Below are 5612 nucleotides of genomic sequence, written 5' to 3' on the forward strand. Positions count from 1 at the left end.
CAGAGCAAACGAACTGCTCTGATACCACTCTGTCACGACCGGCCTTAATTTAAGGATAATTAATCCGGGAAAACCATGACTGGGGAAGGGAAATTAAGAAGCGGGTTTAGAAAGGGGTGCATAAAAGAATACTCAAAGAGCTTGAATACGCGTGAAATATTCCTTAAAAAGGAAAAAGGCATAGTTCGCATAAAAAGGGTACTCAAAGAACTTGTATACGCGTCATATTCCTTAAAAGGAAAAAGGCATCATTAGGGGCTTGGCTAAAACATTATCAGAGTTTGCAACGGAAGGCGTAACTGAAATAATCAGTGTTTACAGCGGAATGCATAACTAAGATACATGTATGAAGACATGTATCCTTTCTGAGCCTACTTTAAGTTCAACAAAAACTCCACTCAGCAACAACACTTCATCGCCCATCACAGCTCAACCTGCACAAACATAAACATCGAAGGGCTAAGTACAAGAGTACTCAGTGGGCAGTGCCAAGCATATAACATAACATCATTAAAAATTTTACAATATCGCATAAGAGGCATGGGTTTCTTTCATATCCTTTACTCATTAAACATTTCCAAATTCATAAATAGCATAAGGGCATTCTTCGTCATTAACAATCATAAACACGCATCGTGTCGTGGAGAAGGCCTTTTCCAACGAACACGGGCATCGCACCGTGAAGGGGAGCCTCCCTCAGCGGTCACGGCATCGTACTATTGAGGGAGGCCTCCCCCAATAGACGCTGTAACACAGGCATACTGGCATCGCGCCGCGAGAGAGGCCTCTCTTAGCGGACACGGGCATCGCGCCGTGAGGAAGGCCCTCCTCAGCGGACACGGCATCGTACTGTTGAGGGAGGCCTCCCCCAACAGACGCAAGCATCAAATATAAGCATAAACTTATCAGCGTAAAACATTCAAGCGTAAATAAGCGTAATCATTTAACGTGCATCATAATAAAGCTTAACTCATTTAAGCGTAATAAAGCATACCACACTTGAAGATCCAATTTGCATTTTAAAGCATAACACTTGCATAGCATTTTATTTACGCGTAAGAAATTGCCCACCTGATAGCAAAATTTTGCTAAGGTACTGTGACTCCTTGAATAGTTCTTACTCTCGCGCTTGACCTTAATCACGAGAATATAAAATAAGACATTGATTCGAGGAAAATTCTCAATTAATGAGAAAGCGTAATTTAACTATGCATGAATCTTGTATGCATGAACTAACATTTTCGAACGATATTCGGGGCATCCTACTATTTATCCTCGTTAATAGATTTAACTAACTTCCGTCCAACGCGGTCGAATAGAGCTGTGATTCTTCATTTCCCATCGGAATATTCTAATTGTAAAATAGATCTCGCATTTGTACTCGATCGAAAATAAAGAACTAACTCGGCTTTAATCGAGGTGTGATAACGTAAAAATTATCGGGCTTTTCAAAATTTAATAAATAATTGAAAACATTTCTCTTGAGTTAAGAACACCAACAATATTCTTACTCGTCTTTCTTTAATAATTGGATTTATAATTAAAACCAATTAAATACTTTTATTGCAAGTAAAAATGCAATTTCATGTCATGCTTAGCATATAATAAATAATTTACTTAAAATATGCACATAATAATAATACAATATTATTATGTAAATCATCTTTTGAGAAAAAAAAATTAATTAAACTAAATAAATAGTCTAATTAAATAAATTAATAAGTATTCATTTTTCTTTGAACTGCAGCCCAGTTAAATAATAAGGTAGCCTATTTCTTAAAAAAAACATAAGCCCAATGTTTCAATTTAAATCAGGGCCCAAAGACTTTAATAAAATCGGCCCATAGCCAAAGCCCAATACCATTTAAACACAAGCCCAATCTTTTAAAAGATAAAGGCACAATTAAAATAAATGAATAGGCCCAAATTCCATTTAAATTAATTCAAGCCCAGCTTAAAATAATTCGGCTCACAATAAAATATCTCTAGCTCATTCTTTAATAAACTCAGCCTAAATATCGGCCCATCAAGAAATTAAGAAGCAGCCTAATTAAATTAATAAAAGAGGCCCAAAGTAAATAAATGCAATGGCCCAAACCAAATAAAATGACAAGCCCAAAAATTTAAAAGGAAAGAGCCCAAATCAAGCCCATCTCTTTTTCTTCTCTTCTCAAATTCTCGGTCCTTCATTTTTCTCTCTTCTCAAACTCGCCGCTGCCCTCTTTTTCTTCTCTTCTCAAATTCTCTTTCCCTCTCCGGCGAAGCCGCGCCGGCCGAGCTTCTGCTGCTGTCTCTCTCTAATCCCAACTCAAGGAGCCGCTCATCACTCTTCCTCAAAGCTTACGCTCGGCATCCTCAAAACTCTGATCGGCTTCACCTTCTCCGGCTAAATCTGGCAGGCTGCGCCTCCTCCGGGCGTTCAGCTGTCATCTGCTTCGGTTGGCTTCGACCGGCGACGAGTCTAACCCCGGCGCCGTTCTCTCTCCTCCCCGCAGAGCCCCAAAATCGAGCCCTAAAATCTGGAACACCGCTGCTACTCCTTCGTTTGGAATCCGGCGAGCATCGTCGGCTGGGAGCGGCGCCGTCCAACTCCGGTTCTCAAATCCCCCTCCGACGTCGAGCCCTAACTCTTCCCTGAGGTTTCAAACTCCGACCTTCATCTCAAATCCGACCGCGGAACCCAGATCGAGCTCTAACTTTCAATTACCAGGTCACCGCTGCTCCGCGTCCCCGTCTGAAATCGCCGCCGACTACTGCTGCTTCGCCTGGAGTCGTCGCCGACTGGAGTTGCTGCTGCTCGTCCGGTGGTCAGCGGACGTCGTCTGGGAGCGCCGCCGCCGGTCTTCCACGGCTACCGCGTCGCCGTCCCCTTCACCTCTCGATCCGACCTCAGCCGAGGCGGGTGCCGCCGCCGCTGCTGTCCAGAATCGGCGAGGGTACTTCGCCGCTGCTTCTCCGGCGTTCGGCTCTTCCTTCTCTGTCCGTTGAGCTCCGTCAGGCAGCAGGAGATGCCGCTGAAATCTGTCATCTGCTCAAGAACCAGCTCAAGCCTCTCTCTCTCTCTTGGTTCAGGCGATGTCGCTTCTGCTCAGCTGACGACCTCCATCTCCTCTTCATCGGTCAGCGTTGACGTCATCTGGTATCCCTCCCCGATTTAATGAAATCAGGTACAACAAATACTACTCCTATCTTTCCCCAAAATACTAGGTTCGGTTTCATTAGATCGTGAAGGAAATTCTCATTCTATAGTCTATGTTTTTCATAAAAATGAGTTCATATAATCTGTTGGTTTGCTAGTGAGTTCTATGTCGATAATATGGTCATGCTTCTCCTCTCATACTATGCATTTCTAAAACTGGGCATATGCTGCATATAGCCGAAACTTGAATAAACTGAAATAATGAATACCTTGCGAATGTTTTGGGCTTGGTTGGCTGCTGTGATGTTGAGTTAAAAGAACTGGAATGACTGAACTGAAAGATCAAACTTGTTTCTTTCAATAACTGTAAGTTGTAATTGGAAGGAGATGATGAATCAATACTAATTTTTTTACCTTAATGTTTCTGGCAGAGAGTGAATGAGTGATTTCTCTCACTTTTCGGTTGTAGTGCATTGAATGAATTGAAACTTGAAAACATTGGCAGGTTGAAATGGAGGCTCCCCTGCTCTTTGGGAGATTCTTGGTGAAAAGTGATAGTGAGTCTTGCGTTGCTTGGCTGAAGTTGAGACTAAGATAAGGAAGAGTTGTTGCTGCACTAGTATGGTGGGGGAGTTGGTGGTTGTGGAGTTGGTGGGGAGAAAAGGATGGTGGGAAGTGTGGTGGAGTGGATGGTGGAAGAGTAGGTGTAGTGGTGGGAAAAAATGTAGTGGAGGATTAATGATGTATATTCTATGTCTCGGTGATTCTGTAATTGTAATAAAATACTGGCTTATGTTCATTATTCGTGTATAAATTAAATACGTAGATTTAATTCACTTCATAAGCCATTTAATATCTAGATTAAATCCGTAGATTTAATCTGCGTTGCAGTCGGAATAATTGACTTCTAGTAGCATTAATAAAATATAACTGCTTCTGTTTCTCGATTAATAAATAACATGACTTTGCTAAGTCAGTTATAACTTGGAAATAATAATTATTGAATAGCTCAATAATCCTCGTCGCGTTTTTTCTCATACGTAAAAAAAAAATATAAAGCTAAAATAATAACTCTGTTTCTGAAAAAAAAAATTAGGACCATAAACTGGATTTATTTAAAAAAAATTGCATTTACTAGTTTTAATCATAAATAAAAGAGCGGGCTACTACAGAAAATTAAGGAGCGGGTTTAGAAAGGGGTGCATAAAAGAATACTCAAAGAGCTTGAATACGCGTGAAATATTCCTTAAAAAGGAAAAATGCATAGTTCGCATAAAAAGGGTACTCAAAGAACTTGTATACGCGTTATATTCCTTAAAAGGAAAAAGGCATAGTTCGCATAAAAAGGGTACTCAAAGAGCTTGTATACGCGTTATATTCCTTAAAAGGAAAAAGGTATCGTTAGGGGCTTGGCTAAAACATTATCAGAGTTTGCAACGGAAGGTGTAATTGAAATAATCAGTGTTTACAGCGGAATGCATAACTGAGATACATGTATGAAGACATGTATCCTTTCTGAGCCTTCTTTAAGTTCAACAAAAACTCCACTCAGCAACACTTCATCGCCCATCACAACTCAACCTGCACAAACATAAACAACGAAGGGCTGAGTACAAGAGTACTCAGTGGGCAGTGCCAAGCATATAACATAATATCAACAACAAAACACAACTTCGCATAAGAGGCATAAGTTTCTTTCAAATCCTTTGCTCATTAAACATTTCCATATTCATAAACAGCATGAGCGCATTCTTCATCATTAACAATCATCAACACGCATCGTGTCGTGGAGAAGGCCTTCCCCAACGAACACGGGCATCGCGCCGTGAAGGGGCCTCCCTCAGCGGTCACGGCATCGTACTATTGAGGGAGGCCTCCCCCAATAGACGCTGTAACACTGGAATACTGGCATCGCGCCGCTAGGGAGGCCTCCCTCAGCGGACACGGGCATCGCGCCGTGAGGAAGGCCCTCCTCAGCGGACACGGCATTGTACTGTTGAGGGAGGCCTCCCCCAACAGACGCTAGCATCAATCACAGGCATAAACTTATCAGCGTAAAGCATTCAAGCGTAAATAAGCGTAATCAAGCGTAAATCATTTAGCGTAAAGCATAATAAAGCATACCATACTTGAAGATCCAATTTGCATTTTAAAAGCATAACACTTGCATAACATCTTATTTACGCGTAAGAAATTGCCCACCTGATAGCAAAGTTTTGCTAAGGTACTCTAACTCCTTGTGTAGTTCTTACTCTCGCGCTTGACCTTAATCACGAGAATATAAAATAAGACATTGCCTCGAGAAAAATTCTTAATAAATGAGAAAGCGTAATTTAACTATGCATGAATCTGGTATGCATGTACAAATTTTCTGAGCGATAATCGGGAATTCTACTATTAATCCACGTTAATAGATTTAACTAATTCTCGTATAACGTGGTCGAATAAAGATGTGATTCTTCCTTCCTCATCG

General features: G+C 41.1%; 2 long non-coding RNA genes across 2 annotated transcripts; one reads left to right on the forward strand and one right to left on the reverse strand.

Moving 5' to 3' along the window:
• Window positions 1-2055: 2055 nt before the first annotated feature.
• On the reverse strand, window positions 2056-3646 carry LOC131024572 (uncharacterized). Its single transcript, XR_009101925.1, has 2 exons — window positions 3409-3646; window positions 2056-3136 (listed from the first exon to the last, which is right to left on the reverse strand). It is a non-coding gene; the product is annotated as an uncharacterized LOC131024572 (long non-coding RNA).
• On the forward strand, window positions 2582-3975 carry LOC131024584 (uncharacterized). The gene is made up of 2 exons (XR_009101937.1): window positions 2582-3167; window positions 3645-3975. It is a non-coding gene; the product is annotated as an uncharacterized LOC131024584 (long non-coding RNA).
• The last annotated feature ends 1637 nt before the right edge of the window (window positions 3976-5612 follow it).

Source organism: Salvia miltiorrhiza, chromosome 5, assembly GCF_028751815.1.
Source record: "Salvia miltiorrhiza cultivar Shanhuang (shh) chromosome 5, IMPLAD_Smil_shh, whole genome shotgun sequence".
NCBI classification, from domain to species: domain Eukaryota; kingdom Viridiplantae; phylum Streptophyta; class Magnoliopsida; order Lamiales; family Lamiaceae; genus Salvia; species Salvia miltiorrhiza.